The sequence below is a fragment of the Gobius niger genome (genome assembly GCF_951799975.1).
Source record: "Gobius niger genome assembly, chromosome: 4".
Taxonomy (NCBI): domain Eukaryota; kingdom Metazoa; phylum Chordata; class Actinopteri; order Gobiiformes; family Gobiidae; genus Gobius; species Gobius niger.
Window position 1 is genome coordinate 22025763 of NC_136855.1, and position 20693 is coordinate 22046455.

General features: G+C 42.3%; 1 long non-coding RNA gene across 1 annotated transcript; it reads right to left on the reverse strand.

The window, feature by feature from the left end:
- Positions 1-920: 920 nt before the first annotated feature.
- On the reverse strand, positions 921-13111 carry LOC306962572. The gene is made up of 4 exons (XR_013792828.1): positions 13007-13111; positions 12686-12878; positions 2102-2205; positions 921-1082 (listed from the first exon to the last, which is right to left on the reverse strand). It is a non-coding gene; the product is annotated as an uncharacterized lncRNA (long non-coding RNA).
- Between the last annotated feature and the right edge of the window lie 7582 nt (positions 13112-20693).

A 20693-nucleotide genomic window follows, 5' to 3' on the forward strand; every position in this document is an offset into this window, starting at 1 on the left:
GTCCATAAAAGCTTTTAGCAGCAGCAGCGGATGTGTCAGGTAGGTGTGGCAGCCTCATCAGCTCTGACATTTAAGTGCAGTAGTGCTCTGAACACACTGCATTGTGGGATATGAGTACATACAGATGACAAGCCCCCCTGCCTAGATGATTGCAGTGGAGTGACAAGCCGAGACCAAACAACAGATAAGGGAAGAGGAAGGTGTTGGCAGGGAAGACATGAAAGGCACGAAAGGAGGACACGAAACTGCAAGAAACAATAACTCACTCCAACAATTATAGGTGTGTCATAATTATTGTCATCTGCGACGACAATGAACAACTATTTTCTCATCTTGATCACTCCACCACTTCTTTAAATATCTTTTCAACGTGTTATCTAATTTCTTTCTCATCACATCCATGGAGTTCTTTGTATTTAGATTGAAAGAAACCATAAGACTTTTTAAAACATCAATTGATTTGGGCAATAAAACGTATGCATTAAATGTCAAAATATCAAGAAAAACACAAAAAAGTTTTCAAGGACAAATTTGTGTATGACATGCTGACATCTAGTGGTGGAGTTACGGATTACAACAAATGTGATCCCGCTTTGTTGCGCCTGCACCAATATAATAAATACTGATATAAATGAGGCCCATGAATCTTCAATTCTAATTAGGACATCAGTAACAAAGGGACTCCTTGATTATTCATATTTCACAGTTGGCAAAAAAGTACAAAAATCTGTAAACTTTTCATGCACATCATGTCTGTTGCTTCAGATCATTTTTGTCAGAGCTTGTAAAATACATAGTGACAATGACAGAGATCCCAGTACTTTCAGAACGGACAGAGCCAAGACCGGCCTGTGGCACTGCAGCGCGACCTGCCACGCGGACACTCACCAAATCAAACGGACAAATCTGCACCAGACGGCTCCTGACAAAGACATTACGGGAGTGACAAGGAAAGGGAGTCCAGCTGTGGGTGGTGGAGTTACAGCAGCGGGATGACAGGCGGGAGGGCGCCGCGAGGAGTCAGCTCTCTGTACATTCACACTTTTGACTCTTGTCTACAGCACGCGGCAGGTGCTAAAAGTCTGTGGATGGAACATTAGAGAATGGTATCTTTAGAATATCACGTCACACAGAAGTAAGCGTTTGATCAGTTATTAATGTTGCTATGGACTAGGGCTGGACAATCTACTGCCAAATTATTAAGTGCTGCTGCAATATCCATAACTAAAGAAGCCGCAATAAATCAATGACAGGTTCCATTTGAATGAGACTTATATAACACAGCCTAAAACAAAAACACATGGTAAGGTTTAGTGCGACTACTGATTTATTATTCTTTTTTTGACACGTTTTTTGTTTATGGGATGTACTGTGCTGAAATAATCTAGTAAAATCTCCCAATAATAATAATAATAATAATAATAGTTTTTACAAGACTGTTATCAAGTAGTGACATTATATTTTTTATTTTATTAGTTGCCCAGACATTTGATTTGCAAATAATTCCCCTGATGGCTTTTATTTTCAGAATACTTTTGTTTCCCTGTACAAAATGTAAGTTTATGGAATTATGATTTTCATTATTGTTGGTTAGTTAAAGCCAAGCCAAGTATTTATATCATGTTTTATTAGTGAAAAAAAACCTTACAGACCCCCGGCGCAGTTTGTTTGAATCCCAACTCCGATGGATGCCGCCCTTTCGCTACTTCAACCACGTCCACTCTAAAGCCTGCAGTTAAAAAATCCTTTACAAGGAAATGTTGTAGATCGTAATGCATGTGCTTCATTTTGACAGCTTGTTGCAAAAAAATATGTTTGATATTGCTAGCATTCAAGTTCAGCATTCAGTTGTTGTTGTTGTTGTGATGAACCGACATATAACCTAGAATGTTCCGCAGTGTGGCTTTAAGAAAAGTCTTTACTTCTTTATTATTATTCTTTTACCAGAAGTTTCAAAGCGCACAGATGTACCGTAAGGCCACAGTGGATGAAAGGCTTAATGGGAAACAGTTTGATGTTTTTCCGACACAGTTTGGAACGGGCCACAAATTGCTGCAATAACAGTGATATAATCATGTAATCAAAACACAAATACACTCACGAGTCAAAGGTGGCAAGGGAGGATAAGTGAAGCTCCACGGAAAGTCAATTAATCTTTTCAGCTCTCCCCTCGCCTCCGCCCTGCTTAAAAGCTTCATTTACCACCTATGGAGAAGAGATAGAAACACCATTAGTGAGATGATGGCAGGACGGGAAAAGGGGAAAGGAGAATCTCACAGATGGATGAGCTGAAACAGTATAGGCCCCCGTCTCCTCAAAAAGTGTGCACACAAAAAAAGCAGAGTGTATTACGCTTGGGGGAGCTCAATTGGATACTGTCGTGATTATCAAAAGCCAATGTTGGACAACTTTTAATGCGGAAGTGCACCTCAATCCTGAGGGGCAGCAAAGGGGAAGACTGAAGCGCACGTGTAGCGGGATACAGTGATTGAAGCCATACATTAGAAGAGAAGATCATTATTTCCATATCCAACACAATGTCAATGTTCATGTGTCTATTTACATGTGTGTGCATAGAAGAGGACCCCAGCTGGATAAACGCAGTTCATGTGTGTTTACTTGCACACAATCAAGTGTGTGAAATGCCAGTGAGCATATAGGCCCCGCTTCAGTGAGCCCGGTGGGCGACTGCCGAACAATTGGGGGTCTCTGTGGAAGAGGTCAGCACTCACACTGTTGCAAACACAAATAAGGAAGTTCAGATGGTCACACAAAATCGACAGTATTCAAATCAGTTCCATATTCAACATCGTATAATAAAGCACAATTTCCTGTGCAATCTAAAACTGACATTAACATTAAATGGGAGTTCTTTCTCCTATTTGTTTTATATTCCATGACATTTAAACCTCGCCAGCTCGAGTTGGTCGGGTTTGTGAAGGGACAGAGGGACAGTATTGAAGCAGGTTGTGCTGAAGACAAGAGGGACATAATAAATCTACTTAATTATAGCATTAACACAGCTCGCCCCGAACACAATTGTACCGGCAAAACAGTAAAAAAGCTGCACAACACCAACAAGACACAAAACAGAAAAAAAATCACACACACACACTTTCAGCTTCTTCAGCAAAAGCTGAAAGTGTGAAACAGTATTTAAATCAGTGGCTCTCAACTGGTACGGCGTCGGGAATCACTCTGGGACAAGTCGTGACTCAAATACAACTTAAACCTGTAAAATATGGTCTTTTCCTTATTTGTTGAATAACAAATTATGATAAAAACAGCCTGATAACAGTCATTTTAAGAGACTCTAGCAGTAATTCTATCCTTTTTATACATAAATATTAAAAGAAATGTTTTCTAGTAAAGGCTTGCGACCCACTGAAAACGGTTCTGCAACCCACTTTAGGGTCCTGACCCACCAGTTGAGAACCACTAGTCTAAATAGTCATGGACACAAAGGCTGGAATGATTAAAGAGATACATTCATCTCTAATATTGATTTTCTAAAATGAATCAAAATTGCAACACAAATCAAATCAGTTTAACCAATTTATAACAGCAACACAGTTAGAATGATAAGTTAATGATATTCTCAAAAAGATCCTTTTTTATCAGACTTTTACCATGTTGTGTCTCATTGGAATGTAATTTCTATGACTGTGTCAGTTCTATGCACCCTGGTGTGTAAATATCTTTTTGTCCCAGTTAACATGGTCCCAGTCAAACCAAACGTATTTGGCATTGGTCGGCTGAAGCTGGTGTTCATGCGCAGGGTGCTGTATTCATCGTGAGCATATGTTTTGCTGGATGTGGAGCCGGGGGACAGCCTCCGCCGCTGCTGACACTGGGCATGTCTGCCTGGTGTGGTCCTTTCTGCACCAGTAGAGCTGGCACTGCCTGCCTTTGCCTAGGACAGTGTGCCAGCTGGGTGCTACCAGAGGCCTGCAGAGAGTACCAGGTCAGCCGTGACTCTGGGACACTGTGAGGTGTGGAGGGATGAGGGTTCATACCAGAGCAGTGTCATAAACAGTCAGCAAAAGACAGTAAGGGCTTATCAGCATGAAAAAGAGCCACAGAATAGACAAAATAAACATTGGAATGGACTCTTTCAAGATTGACACTTAAGATGTACATTTGTTTGTGAAATCACAAATCTGGCAGCATAAGATTAGTGCTAAAGAACAGTCTGATTTGCAGACAGGCTAAACTCAGGCAGAGTTTATACAGTTGTGCTAAAACGTTTCCATACCCTGACCTTTTTTTTTTTTTTTTTTTACTATTTTTCAGACAATTTGAATAATAACACAATGCATTCATGGTTAGTGGTTGTGTGAAGACATTTATGGTCAAACAACTGAGTTTGCTCTTTTTAATTCATAATGACAACTGATCAAACATACTCTGGTGATCTTCGCCTGAAATATGCACCCAAGTTGACACAAATGGGTTTGAATAGCTACTAAAGCTAAGCATCCTCACATGTGACCTGTGTTTGTAATTGTGTGTGTACAAAAGGTCAGTGAGTATTTTCCTGGTACTTTGTGGAGGAAGACACACAGTCCGAAACCCCTAAACACAGCAATCAGAGCGGATCTTTGCAAAAGGCAAATCTTGGCCGCTACACTGAGAGTATCAATCAGCAGTCAACAGGATTGTGCTGAAACCAAACCATGGTCAGGTCGACCAACAAAAAATTCAGCTGGCAGGAAAATTCTGGATGGAAAGAAAAACCAAGAGATAACTTAGCTGAAATACAGGGCTCTCTAAAAAATGTGATGTAGCTGTTTCAAGATGCACAATTAGGAGGCACTTGATGAAAAATGGGCTGAGAAGCCGTTACTTCACAAATGCCACAAAGTATCCCCTTACAATATGCCACACAGCACAGAGACAAGACATTTCTGAAACAACAACATTTGGAAAGATGAAACCAAAATTTAACTTATTGGCCATAACTCTAAACATTACATTTGGAGGGAAGTCAGCAAGGCTTGTGATGAACGGTGCGCCATTCCTACAGTGAAACACAGAGATGGATCACTGATGTTTTGGGGATGTGTGAGCTACAGAGAACTTGGTCAAAACGGATTTCTGGATGAATGCAGCAGGTTATTAAAGAATACTGGAGGAAAAGTGTCACTCATCAGCCTGGAAGCTGCGCATGGGACACACTTGGATGTTCCAACATGACAACGATCCAAAGCACAAGGCCATGTCAACCTCTCATTGGCTCCAGCAGAATAAAGTGAAGGTTCTGGAGTGGCCATCTAAGTCTCCAGAACATCATAAGAATATCATTGAGCCACTCTGAGGAGATCTCAAACATACAGTTCATGCAAGACAACCCAGGAATTTACAGGAACTGGTCAGTTTTACCATCTGAGGAAATAAAGAGGCCACAAAAAAGCAAACTTTTGATCAGGCTGATTTTGGCAGTTTCAATAATCTTTATGTTTTAAAAAGAGAAAACTCAGTTGTTGTGAGCACAACTGCATCTATATAATAGAAGAGTGGGGCATGTGGTCAAAGAGCGAGATATGGAAAGCTTGTATTAAGTTGGTTCCATGATGTAACTAACTAATTAATTAATTAATTCAAATTCAGCGCTGGGCAAAATAACAAAAATAACAAAATAACAATTCCTATGACAATTTGCCATTTTGGAGAGAAAGTCATATTGTGATTCAGTGTTTTCTTCTGTTTAATGCTGTCCTATACTCGAACACAAACATTTCCCCCCACTCCTCCTATTAGTCAGTCATGTTATCCACTAAGTGACAATTTAAGCTTTAGTTACCACTCAAAGGCAACTTAGAGGGCACATAAATCGTGAACTAAGTAAATTGTGATAAAAATGTTGAATTATATTATTGAATTAACAGAGCTGGCTGCCAGCTAAAAGAAACCAGTGTAATACCAGAAGTTAAGGCTGGATTGACAGCACTTATAGAAATATAGAAATATAGATAGACAAAAGAGCAGGTATACAGACAGACAAGCTAGACCTCTAGAGTGGGTCTGAAGTGGTAACACTTCCTTCCTTCTGTCCTGTTCAACGGGAACCAAATACTATCCAAGGCAGGAGACCTCCTTCAGAGCACCCTGCTCCCCCTCTCCCGCCCCCTCATTGGCTGAGCTTTGGGTCTCTGACTAGGGCAGGATGGCACAGCTGCACCGGGAGCCATGCTGTCACAAGCGGTTAGAGTGACAGCCACTCACACTTCATAATGTCCCTCTCACAGGTCAGCGAGCGACAAGCTGGGTCACTCCGCTGCGGAGCCCCCTCAGGGGAAACAGCGTCCCACAGCCCACTCCGACCCAGGCCTTTCCGTAAAACTTCACGAACAGAGAGTCAGGTGGAGGGATGAGGAGGTGCCCTGTCCCCACCCAAAACTATACTGGACACATTTATCCCATACCACTGTGAGATACGTACATTATTATGCAAGTGTCTAATGGTTAGTGTAACTTAAAGTAACAGTATCGCTGTGCAATTAATCACATTTTAATCAAATTGTGATAAAATACATATTTTAGGCATAGCGATAAAATAGAAACTATTTTGTTTAATAACATACAGCATATATATATATATATATATATATATATATATATATATATATATTTATTTATTTTTTCTTTCCATCCTTCTGATACATCTCCTAAATAATATCTAAAGATGCACAAGTATGCAAATGTGTAATTATATTGCAGGGTTGTGTATTGTGTAGTGAGTCAGAGCCAAATGCATGGTAATGCTTTTTTGTTTTGGTACTAATTGTCTGTGTAATTTGTGATTTTTCCAGGTTAAAACAAAGGCTCAAATGGCCTCAAAAATCAAATTGACATATTATTAAATCAATGACAATGTACGGCCTGTAATAATTGATTCAAATGAGGGACTTGAAGACGCACCTTAATTTTTGTGTCATCTTGCATTTGGAGTGGTCCTAATTGCGTGATGGCCATAGGAGAGCACCATATGTTCCTGATGTCTGCCATCCAACTGTCATTAATGTGCATTACCTCTGCTCTGGGCCTGCTGTGACGTCTCCTCCAAGACGACAAGCCTCAACAGACAACATTAAGAAGTACATTAATGAGCGCTCACTGTCACCATAATTGCTGTGCCATTTTCACAAAATGCACAGTGTTCAGGTCATCACTTTTCAATTGTCAAGGATTTATTCTTCCCATGAAGTGATTGACTTTAATTACTATCTCCATTTGAGACTAAAAGAGACTAAAGAGTTTCCAATTTTAAGAAATTGAATAAATAAAAGAAGAAGAAAAATGAGTTGGACAATTGCACAACACAGAGACTTTGTTTGTGCCAGCAATACAGGACATATTCCTGTTTTGCCGATAAGTCAGTCACAGCGAGTTAACCGTGTGAATCCAGGGCCATATAAGTTAATTGGAGGCAATGTCTGTAGTTGGCTTCAGCTGTGTGTGAGAAGACTCATACCTAATTCCAGTTATTGAAACAGTGGCAGTCAGAGTGGTTAATTCAGTGAAGGGGCGCACACACCCACTGAACAATGTGTAGCAATTAATCCTGCTTTCCCTCCCACATCTGGCGTTTCACGGTGACCCTGTCTCTACTGTGCTGTGTCGCTCCGGCGAGGCAGGCCTCTGCAATTTCACACGTAAGGGACACCAATGAAACGTGAAAAGAATATGTGCCATTGTTAAATTGCATTAAAGAGTTTAAAAGTGTAGATACACGGCCCCCTCCCAGTTCTTCCTAAACAAAGCTGTAAGTGCGCTCCGAAGCTCACTGATGAGAAGTGACATAATGTAATACGCACCGAGAAAGCACGCTCACAAAGGGGAAAATTTCATTATGGGGTTTTACTCAGTCAGGATGAACACTGTGCTGCAGCAGGAGTCACGGCAGGATGACTGAAAATCCTCCAAGGCTAGAATATTAATATATTTGAACATATTACACTTAATCCAAAGTTGATTTTCAAGTTTGGCATGGAGCAAAACTTTATAAATGACAAAGAGCCTATCAATTACTTCACAACAAGAACTTTGATGATGAAGTCAAAATGTGTCCTAGACTTAGATACTACATTGCGGTTGTGACGTCAAAAGGTCGACCTTAATGATCCCTGCTTTATGACATAGAAGGATTTTCGTTTTTGTTTGTTGGTAGAGACTATCATCTCATGTTAGGCTATTAGGGCTGTCATTTCAGTCAATTAAAGGCGCATGTCATATGATATCATGAGATTATGATGATTTTCTTCTTTAGTAGAAGCATAAAATCATGCAATACGGGACTCCAGTATATGCACCCTGGTGGTCATTCTTTGCTCATAAACAGTCTTCAAACCAAGTTTGTACAGAGAACCCATTTTTAATCTGTGATCTTTAAAACTCCTTTATTTCTAGTGCACACTCCTTCACCACACCTCACTTTCCTGCATCTCTCGGTGCCACTGTGCCAGTCACCCGCTCTAGGGCTCTGGAGATATTTCAAACATATCTGGGAAATCAATCTTACAGCAAACTGAAGGAAAACATCGAATGTCATTGAGCAATAAGTATGATGCCTGTCAGAGGTGGAGCTGAGAGCAGAGCCCGCGGCGAGTTGGGCCTGCCAGTGTCCCAGTGAGAGGCCTGTCAGCCGGACCCCCTGCTTCTCCCTACACACGCGCGCGCACACAAAGCACACACAAAGCACACACAAAGCACACACAAAGCACACACAAAGCACACACAAATCACACACAAAGCACACACAAAGCACACACAAATCACACTGATGGAGGAGCATTACTGGTGGGATATCTTACTGTCATCTCTAGGCCACACAAGTTAGCCCAATAAATTTAAACTTTGCTTTATACATTTACTGTACCTGCGTCTATTGGGTTCTTTCGTCAACGGCAGAAACTTTTTTTCTAGCATCATGTTCCAAAAATCTACAGGGACTGGGAAGTTCTAAGTCCGTCCTAACTATTGGCGCCAGGTTTTCCGAGTATATAGTCAGAAAGCTCCTTATTCAATTCTAGTGTGATTTCTCCAGAGAACTGGTCAGACCACAGTAGAAGGCTCGTTCTACAGTTAGGCCTGAAAGCCAAATAATTACTATAGGTATGGCTCCTGATATGTCCATCCATTCATCCATCCACTTCCACTTTATCCTCGCCGGACAGCAGAGATGCCCAGACTTCCCTTTCCATGCACACTTCCCCCAGTTGTTCTTGGGGGATCCTGAGCGGCACCAGGTCAGCTCAGAGACATGGTCCCTCCAACGTGTCCTGGGTCTTCCCGGGTGCCTCCTCCCAATGGGACATGCCCGGAACATCTCCCCAGTGAAGCGACCAAGAGGCACCTGAAACAGATGCTCAAGCCACTTCAGCTGGCTCCTTAAACTGTCTAAATTGCTTAAATCCACCATCCTTTTGGTCTTTACTCAGATCTTATGAACATAGATGAGCATAGCAACAAAGACCAGTAAATCAAGATCTTCACTCCCCAACTCAGGTCCCTGTGCACCACAATAGTCTGATACATGCTGCACCGTCTGTCAATCTCAAGCTCCATCCGTCTCACACTTGAGAACAAGACCCCGAGACACTTGAACTCGTCGACTTGAGGCAAGGACTCTCCACCGACCTGGAGAGGGCAAGCCACCTTTTTCCGGTGGAGAACCATGGCCTTGGATTTGGGTGCAGATTTTCAACCCAGTCCCTTCTTTCTCGGCTGCAAACCATCCCACTGCACGCTGAAGGTCCTGATTTGATGAAGCCAGTAAGACAAGCAAACCCTGGAACTGCCACCTTATCGTTTATCGCTTACTGTTCATTGTTTATTAATGGATCCCCATTAGTCTTTACCTTAGTAAAGACTATTCTTCCTGGGGTCCATGAAAATGCTACATTTAAAATATTACAAAACATCATTGCATGTACAAGTACACCATTTAAAATCCCATTCCTGATCCTGAAATCCCCTACATTATATCCCATGATTTAGGACGTGTTTGTTTTTTGTTTTTTTTACCAATCTTTTAAAACAGCTTTTGAACACTAATGCTGTTAATGGAGTTGTTTAAGTAATCCTAGGAGCTTTGTTGTCTGGGGCATCAAAAACCCCTATGACTTATCTATCAACAAGGACCATGACATTGCCCAGTATGGACCCCACATTTCCTAAATCATACAACCATACGTGAATACTATTGCTCACATGTACTGAGCTAATCATCCTTTTACTTTCAACTTGAAATGTAGTTTATTTTTAGTGTTTCTAATATTAAAAGGAAGCGGGTTACAGGCATTTGGCCCACTGTACAAAACTGTTCTTTTCACTTTTTACTATTAGGTTCAACAACACCATTAGTGCAAAGAGATAATAATTTTGAATGTGCTGGGCTCTTTGTCTGGTAAAACACAGTGTCTCAAATGTAATGTTTGAATTTTGACATTCAAGCAAAAGTCAAATCAGTTTAAGATCCTTTCGAACAGAAAGACCCAGCTTATACTAATTACCAAACTCTTTATGCTCGCTCAGCTTCCATGTTATTGAAGGTACTTTAGAACTGATTCTTGGCACTCTCGTTTGAAATATACTTACTTATTCTTCTTTCTCTTATATGAGAAGAGGAAAAATGAAGTAATTGACTTCCCCTGAAGTCTGAAATGGATACAGAGAGGATAGGGTTTAGAGAGATCGAGGAGGAGCAGGAGACAAGTGAGAGACTGAGCCCAGACAGACAAGTGAAGGGAAGCAGAAGTTGATGAAACAAGATGTCACCACTGATGGGTCATTACACACAAGTAAGCATGGGACACTAGCTGGGCCGGCACTGACCCCCCCTGCTCCCGCAACAAAGTGGGACTACCAAATGCTCTGTTGCTTCGGCCTCCCTCAGTAACTGAGGCAGCAGCGCAGTGATCATCTTTACGGAACAGCAGATTTACGCACTCCAGGCCTGTGCAGTGGTTCTAATTGGCCCCCTCATAAGCACGTTTGCATGTTTACATCTCAAGGTCAATTGAATTAGGGTCTATAATGAGCCCGGGTGCTGAATATGGCACAGCTGAGCATGCCGGGGCAGAAATCAGGTGAATCCAGTTAGAAGTGTTTACACTTTGGAGTGCATGCATCTAGTGTTCATTGCACTGTCCCTTGTTGCTCATTATCATCACTCCAAGCCAGCATAAAGATCAAAAAAGCTGCATCAACAGAACTGGGATGTGGGATCAAAATGCGACACTAATGTAGGATTCGGTGGTGTTAAAGTTTAATAGTAAAGCTCACCCATTATGCGTTTAAAGCTCACTCATTATTTTGTGCACATTGTCTATATCACATGGCCACTGACCACATCCGCAAACTGAATCAATTAGGTGTGGGGCATGAGGTAAGTGAGATGTTATGATATACAGGAATTTACAATGCCATTATTCAACAGTGCGGGGACATTAGTGAACATCCAGCGGTTTAGCAATACTTTTTGCGGAAACATGAGGGTTTGATGTGAGAATGACAAACTCGAATTAGGATTTTATGGCTTGGGGTGATAAAGTTACATCAATGGAAAAAATAGACGCAGCCAGCTGTAAACGGTTTGCGTGTTCATTGTCATGCACATGCAATGCAACACTGTCATTCCAACGTATCACTTAAATTACGTTTAATTTTGATAACTTGATTTTTCTATATTGTGTTAAGTATTAATTTACACCTCTCTTAACAAACCTAAAAAGAAACATTAATAAGTGGAAACCTGTGTGTGTGTGTGTCTGTGTGTGTGTGTGTGTGTGTCAAGACAAGTCAGTGGAGCTAAAACCTGTCCATTCAACCAACAGGCTTTGCCATTCTTTCGGGACACACATCTGCGACAATAACAATTAAATTAACCATGCACACGCAGGCATTGGTGTTGGTAAGGCGTGGAGTCAGAAGTCAGAAGCGCTCCGTCAACTTTGGTCCATTGGTTCAACAACACTGATGTTAACAACAGGACCACACGCAGCAGTCGCTATCTTTTACCTTGAAATTAGACGGGGGTGTGAAAGTGGAAAACCAAACAAGCATGATGGGGAAAGGGATGGCGATGGAGCGGCACATCACACTCCTGCGCCTCTCTCTCTTTCTAAAAAGATTACATTTGTCAAAGAGATTTTGTTTTTTATGTGTCCACACAACCAACTGGGTTATTTTTGTTTAGAGCAGAAAGTTTCACAAGATGATAGTCTTAGAAAGTCTGGTAGTTTAAGTTTAAGTCATTATTAGGCTATGTAAAAATAATAATGAATAGCCACAGCACCACTAAAATGTATCTTTTAAGTGCTGTCATGTCATGCAGTTTCCCTTGAAAGCAAGCTCTCTGATATTTGAAGTCTATCAGGAGATTTTCTTCAACCCTTTCACACGCTGCTCCCCTCATGCTGGCAGTTCTAATAGCATCCTCCCCTTAGAGACATGATGAACCCAACTTGATCCACTGTCGGACAGACAAACATCAGAAACACTTCTATTAACCTTTGGACCCTAGGAAGCTGTGTGAAAAAAAGGAGGAGTAATGCAAAAGTAATGCATACGTAACAGTGATACTGAGGAACTCCAACTCCAGGCCAACTTACTACAAAATGATCATGCTACTGTATTGTGCTATTAGAAAGTGGAAACAGGCCCCAAAAGACATGACACCAACCTTTGGAGCGAGTCCCCTGATGAGGCCCCTCCAGGAGCCGCTTGGTGGGAGCTGCGTATGCCCATTGGTATCCATTATCCTCCATTGACGATGATAGTAGCAACAGATGAAGTGGTCTCTGGTCTGTCTGGCGTGGCCTGGCAGAACTCTAGTTCATGGCACTCTCTGCGCACCAGGCCTAGTTATAGTCCGTCTGTTTGAGGTACAGTGATTACTGATATTACACACACACACTACCTTCACTGCAGGGTATGTGTAAATTCACCATGCAGAAGCAGGTCGCTGCATTAAACACAAGCATATGCTAGCAAGGAGTCTTACCATGATCTTGCACACAGCACTCCAGTAGATTGGGCTTCAGCACGGTACACTACTCCATATTTGCGCGCATTACATTGGGCAGAGTGGGCTAACGCTAACTCGCGCACTGGTTTTACATGGGGACAAGAGCAAGAAGGCCTCACTTTGCTGGATGCTAGGCTAGGCTAGAGCAAATCAGGGCCTCCTGCAGTCATTGGTGTGAGAGCCCATTTTCACAGTTCACACCCGACCTGCTAATGGCTGATCATTCATTCGCGCTCTTCGCTGATTGTGCAGGCAGGGGGTTGGCCAATACTGTTCGCTAATGTACCGTACATAGTGAGGATAATCGGTGAGAGCAATAAGCATATATAATGGTCTGTTGGCCATGAAAAATAAAGTCTGGTAATCTGGGAACTATTTAGAGCAAGGCCATCGACAAGCGTTTAGCGGGAGATTGTATCTGTGTGTCCAGCACTGGGGCTCAGGGAATAGGAGAGAGAGGGGGAGAGAGAGAGAGAAAAAGAGAGAGAGAGAGAGAGAGAGAGGGGGAGAGAGAGGGAGAAGGAGAGAGAGAAAGAGAGAGGGGGGGAGAGAGGGAGAAGGAGAGAGAGAGAGAAAGAGAGAGTGAGAAGGAGAGAGAGAGAGAGAGAGAGAGGGGGGGAGAGAGGGAGAAGGAGAGAGGGGGAGAGAGAGAGAAAGAGAGAGAGGGAGAAGGAGAGAGAGAGAGAAAGAGAGAGGGAGAAGGAGAGAGGGAGAAGGTTAGAGAGAGAAAGAGAGAGAGAGAGGGAGAGGGAGAAGGAGAGAGAGGGAGAAGGAGAGAGAGGGAGAGGGAGAAGGAGAGAGAGAGAGAGAGAGAGAAAGAGAGAGAGAGAGGGAGAAGGAGAGAGAGAGAGAAAGGGAGAGGGAGAAAGAGAGAGAGAGGGGGAGAGAGAGGGAGAAGGAGAGAGAGAGAGAGAGGGGAGAGAGAGGGAGAAGGAGAGAGAGAGAGAAAGAGAGAGAGAGAGAGGGAGAAGGAGAGAGAGAGAGAAAGAGAGAGAGAGAGAAAGAGAGAGAGAGGGAGAAGGAGAGAGAGAGAGAAAGGGAGAGGGAGAAAGAGAGAGAGGGGGGAGAGAGAGGGAGAAGGAGAGAGAGAGAGAAAGAGAGAGAAAGAGAGAGAGAGGGAGAAGGAGAGAGAGAGAGAAAGGGAGAGGGAGAAAGAGAGAGAGAGGGGGGGAGAGAGGGAGAAGGAGAGAGAGAGAGGGGGGAGAGAGGGAGAAGGAGAGAGAGAGAGAAAGAGAGAGAGAGAGAGAGGGGGGAGAGAGGGAGAAGGAGAGCGAGAGAGGGGGAGAGAGAGGGGGGAGAGAGGGAGAAGGAGAGCGAGAGAGGGGGAGAGAGAGGGGGGAGAGAGGGAGAAGGAGAGAGAGGGAGAAGGAGAAGGAGAGAGAGAGAGAGAGAGAGAGAGGGGGGGGGGGGAGAGAGGGAGAAGGAGAGAGAGGGAGAAGGAGAGAGAGAGGGAGAGAGAGAGAGAAGGAGAGAAAGAGAGAGAGAGAGAGGGGGAGAGAGGGAGAAGGAGAGAGAGAGGGGGAGAGAGAGAGGGGGAGAGAGAGAGAAGGAGAGAGAGAGAGAGAGAGAGGGGAGAGAGAGGGAGAAGGAGAGAGAGAGGGGGGAGAGAGGGAGAAGGAGAGAGAGGGAGAAGGAGAGAGAGAGAGAGGGGGAGAGAGGGAGAAAGAGAGCGAGAGAGGGGGAGAGAGAGGGGGGGGAGAGAAGGAGAAGGAGAGAGAGGGAGAAGGAGAGAGAGAGAGAGAGAGAGAGAGAGAGAGAGAGAGAGAGAGAGAGAGAGAGAGAGAGTTAGCAAACTTGATAACTTCTGTTTGTTTATCTATCCCTACATACAGATCTTCTACTTGCTGATCCAACAACGTGACTTAAGGCAGCAGCAGAACTCCGAGGATAAGTAAGTTCAATGTCGGCAAAATCCTATCTATCGAGCAAAACATCAAATACAATGTGACTGTCATAGTTACAATGTAGTCTGTCCTGTGGCAAAACATGATCAGACTACAAGTAGCAAGCAGGTCAAGTGGTATAGACATACACCCAACAGGAATTGGTCCTGTAGCTATAACTGAATTGAGAGGTTAATGCTTCCAGAGAAAACAAAACAAATCAATAATTAAAGAGTATACATTCATGTTTTTTTGTTTTGTTTTAATTATGACCCAGCTTTATTTTCTTCTTTTCTGCAGCGTTTTTTTTTTAAACAAAATAAAACAATGTAGCCTAGTCTAATCTTCTCCACATTGTGCAAAACAACTTGGTAACAGTGATACTTGTGCTTCTTATAGCCTGTGTTCATATAAGTATAATAGTATAGTATAATAAGTCTTTAATGTATAGAAAACGTGTGATATCCAGGTCTATAATTTATCTTTCCGCATTAGCTCTATGCCTTAGTGACAGTGAGTTATTTGCTTCTTACAAATATTTTTTTTGTATTTAATTATTCCTGTTATTCCAGTTTACCATATTTAAGGGAGAAGCATAAAGGCTGTTTATCATCTGATTACAAACATTATTTGTTGAAGGAAATGCTCCAGTCTCTAATTGACAAACTTATACAAATTGAATAATTCTGCATCCGTATGCCGTGGGTTATATTAAACTCAATCTCTTTAACGAACGTCACTGTGGGAAGCGACACTCTGCAGATGTTCTGTTTCAGTGTCAAAACGGTACATCAACATTAAGCCTATTAGCAGTTAGCAGTGATTGCGTCATCTGAGATCCATACTGATCTAAAACATGTTGCATCTGCCTCCTCTTTTCACTGCACATTAGGACAACTGTGTAGCAGCAGTTTTACAATCACAGTGCATTTTCTGAGCCACTTCACTTTCTTCCCCTGTGGTTGAGTAAGACCCCTCTGTCCTCTCCTTCCGGAGAGTCCAGTTCTGCCAAACATGACAAACTTCCTCAACTTTACAAGATGATGTCATGAGGGGGAGCGTGCAACCACAGGCTCTGCAGGCGAAAAAGACACTGATAGAGTTGGTGCCAAGGAAGCATAATTAATGTTCTTAATTGGTGCTTGCCTTATACTGCGACTGATAGTCCACTCATAGTCATTCATGGCTCCAGGGCCACTGCCACACATGGTTAAAGATGTGTAGTTTGTACTTGTCTCATCTCATATGGTACACACTGGTCACTCTGTTATTCCTATTCTAGCTAAATGTAATGCTTTCACATGTTACATGTTCCATGTTACTATAATAATTATGCTTAATAATTGAGTTATGCACAATATTTGAATCACACATTTAATCATATAGAAAGATAAGAAAGGATAATTTAGGGGAAACACTTCAGGCAAAACTTTATTAGGGGCAGTTTGCTCTTTCACTGTGTCCTTTTACCTGGAAACAATAATAATATGCACGAGTTGTTTTATTACTACATAGCGTCAATTATTTTTCATAAACACAATTCTAATAAGAATTTGACGATAACTAATTCTAACATTGAAGATTTTGATGATAACTTTTACACAGATGGTGATGCAGAGGTTAGTCCTCTTGCCCCACTGCCCCCGAAATGTATGCAATTTTTGTCATTTTTTGCAAAATAGATGCCATATTTTTAAGGGACAATATAAAATATGACTGTCCATAATCTCCAGGTAAAAATGTATTCTTTTTGACCTGCAGTGTCGTTTTGGCGAGGGATGATTCAATAAAAGTTACCGCACCACTTTGAAGTAGCTACAGGGGACAACTATGGAAGAGAAGAAGAGAAGAGCACTCCAACATTAATCCATTTACCTTCACAGCTAATGAAATTAGGACATTGAAACTTTATGTAATATTTTACGTTTTACATACTATACTATTGTCTAAAATCTGTTTTTTATTCTTCTTCTTTTTTTTTTTTTTCATTTATTGCAGTCAGGACATTTATGGAAAGCTGTGATGATCAATATCTCGGTTTACTATCTCTGCTGCAGGTAGGTACAGTAAAATTACGCATTTATTTCAAGCCAAAGGAAAATACTTTTCGTTCTGAACATTTAATACAATATTTTAGCAGTGACCAGCAGGGGGCAGTGGTGTACCGTTATCAAAGTGTCTCCGGACGTAATAGAGTCAGGGGAAAATACATCGCTTCCTTCAAATTATTGAATACATTACATAAGTATCATCATATTCTACCTTTTATTATTTCAATGTGTTTAAACTTCAACAAGTTATTGGAAATATCACCTAAGGAGCAGCTTTAAATCATAAAAAAACTCATAAACATGTCAATCTCACACTGACAGTCTGCCCTTAATTCATAATGTACATTAATTCATTTCTAAACAGAAATAATTTAGGCATACAGCACAAATTAAACTGAGACATTTGTAGAAACTAATGCACGGCTTATTAAACTATGTTTCCCATTGGCATCAAATCATGCAACACAAAGAAAGACTGACACACTTTCTGTGCTTCAGCCTCAGGCAGAAAGCTAATTAGGAGGGCCTCTAGTTTTATTTACTGTCAGCTCCTGGCACAGAGCTGTGTGTGCTCCCTGTCTGAGACTGTTTTCAGGCACACCAGTTTACATAGGCTTTGCCATTTTACCAACGTTTGGCCTGCAGCGATCTGGTTATGTTCAGCATTACACATCAGTCAAATCAATGCTGCCGCATCTTATGTTTTGTTGATGTATGAACAACTAGCTAAATTTAGGCAAAGCTTTATTGATAACATGAGTTCAGTTCAGTGTCCAGGCTTTGTTGGTTGTGTAGCTTTGTGGTGGTAGAATGTTATAACATAAAATGTATTTGTCCCTCATTTAACTTGGGAAGTTGCACTGTCATTTCAGTACATAATTTACTGTGGAGTCCTGTAGTAGTAGGGGAAACAGGAGCACTCAATACAGAGAGGCCCTACTCTGCTCAGCATTGAATCAGACGTGAAGCTAGAGCACACACATCTGTGGCATGATGGTGTAATGATTTTTGGAAAACGTAATAATAAATCACAATTACAATAAAGAAACCTAACCATTCAGAGTGTCTTTAAGGAAATTAATCCTTACTGAAGCTCCAACCAAAACAAGGGCCCCAGCTTTATCAATAGAAAGGTCATTGTTTTTATTTGGGCTACAATGGGGCAGAGTGTGTGTGTTTACACTGCATGTAGTTTTGAAGCCAGTGGACGTCTGCTGATGTTGATCAAACAGAACCTGCAGTCTCCCACTGGCCTCAAGCTGATGCGAAGCGCAGCCCAGTGGGACGCTCCTTCCAGGGTTCCAGTGCAGCTCCATTTGCCGGTGACAGCAGTTGTGCGGAGGTGATGCACCACGGTGACAGGGGCAGCCTCCCACCGCCCGCTGCACACAGTCCTCTCACCCAGCTCCTGTGCCCCGGCGAGCCCCGCACCTCGCCCACATCAGTCAATAACCGGCAGGCGGCCACTCTCAGCAGCACCTGCAAATGTCGACTGAGAGATAGGAAGTGATAGATGATAGAGGAGTGAAGTGTTTGAGTGGTATCTGAACACAGCCCAGCAAGAAGAACTCCTATTATTGTGTCCTACCGCGCCGGCACTATAGCTGTTACAGCGAGAGGATGACCTAAATGACCAGGAGAGCAGGGCGTGGTGTACACAGCCGTGGTCACAGTGTAATTAATACGCACAATCAGAGGTGTGCGTCTGCACAGAAACACACGTGCTGAGGTTCGACTGCTTATTACAACCAAACAGTGAGTTACAGTCTGACAACAGAGAGCTCTGGGTAATTTCCCATCATGCCTCATCAGGAACAGTGGGGGGCCAAGAGCTTCACCACATCAGCTCACACTCGGACCTGGGTAGAAAATTACCATCATTAAACAGTGTATGTGAGAGAGAAAAGGAGAGCCAAAAATGGAGAGTGGTGATAGACAATGGGACAGAGAGATCCAAGCAGAAAGACCAGCTCAGTTAAAACGAACGCTCAGAGACAGAGCAAATGATTGAATATACTGTAATAATGTTAACAATGTCTGTATCTGAAAAATGTATATATTAAAAAAGATCAATTAAATGTGATCCAATTGATATTGTCAGTTTTAGGGGTTATAATCCCCGTAGACCTCCACAAACTGGATTCTTGGATTAGTTTAGCAGTTCACATTTCAGTTTTCTGTGGCGTGTTGCATAAAAATCCGCACCAAGAACGGAATCTTGGTTTTGAAACATAAATTGCAAATCTAGTCTCAATTACAATGGCTGTCTAAAGAAACGTTATTTTCCCCAAATCATTCAGCCCTAATACAGAGACAGTACAGCACAAGACAGCCAGAATTTTACTTCTGAGGACAGATCTATAAAATGATTTTCCCCTGACAAATAAACGACAGAACAGAGCTATCTTATTTTACCCTTGCCTTGTTTTGCTGCAGGCCTTTCTCCAGCTCTCATTAGCGACTGGCGCAGATAGTATTGGACTGAAGTGTGACTGTATTGATCTGCGCTGGCCTCGGAGGACTAATGTAATCAGTGCCCTCTGCCTCCCTGGAGCGGCAGGTGGCTGAAGGGAGATTACAAACACACACAGGTGGGAGAAGACCCAGACGAGCTTTCATCATCAGTCTCAGACAACCTACACTTACAGGTACAGCGACACAGCGCTCCAAAACAACAAAAGATGAAGAAAGTTGTTTATTGTGGTTGGTTGTGCAAGTTTTGGTGAAATATCATAGAATTAGATATAATATGATTGAGTTTTGTGTGGCTCAGCGCTTTTTTTTTTCAAAGCTGGAAAGGATGCTAGCACATTGTCCAGCATACGTGCACGTGCTACACCCTAAAACCCGATCATCAGTATTCTAACCTTTCCACCAAGTTACTTCAAAATCAAATGTTATGGACACTATGTCACTGTGCCGCTTACTTGAAGGAATATGAGCCACAAATAAACCGCTGTCTTCCTGATATGTTTTTCTTCACCTTGTCATTTGTTGCCAATGTCTTTGCGCTAAACACCCATCATGGAAATTCACACCTGCATTGGGTTTTTGCAGCTTTTGTGCGACTTGGAGGCACACACTGCTTCCTGACACTATGTAGTCTCTCAGCTCCCTGGTTGTGCTGACAGCTCTACTCGGCCTGTGGCTCTTTTTTAAGTCCTTCTGTCTTTCTATGTACTGCTCAGTGCCGTGCCCCAAGTGTTTAGCCTCCTATCCTCCACCATTACCTTCACTGCGTCCGCACATATGTCTGCACTTGCTGCTACCATCTTGCTACAGGAGTCCCCGTCCCACAGCTTTTGCTTTCCTCCTCTTCATTCAGCATGAATTGCTTCTTTTGATCACTTGATTGATTGTTGACCAGTGAAATAGGATGTTAAGATTCGATATCTATCTGTCCAAGGCCTAGGGACTACTTTTTGGCAAATTCTGGTTTATTTACAGTAAGTTCATTTACAGTGGGATGGCACTATAGTTCAAGGTTGACAGTTCCTCATAGAATTAGAATAAATAATTTGACTCTATATATACTATCCAATAGCCTAATGCATAGGTATCATCCAATCAGAACGCTTTTGAACCAAATGAACACTGTCTCTCTAAGTCATTATTATGAGGACATTCATGGCCACTGTCGGCCCAGATGACCGTGAGTTCCACTTGAAGAAAGTACCACCAGTGATACACATATCGCAGTTTGAGAACCACTGACAAAGGTCACATGAT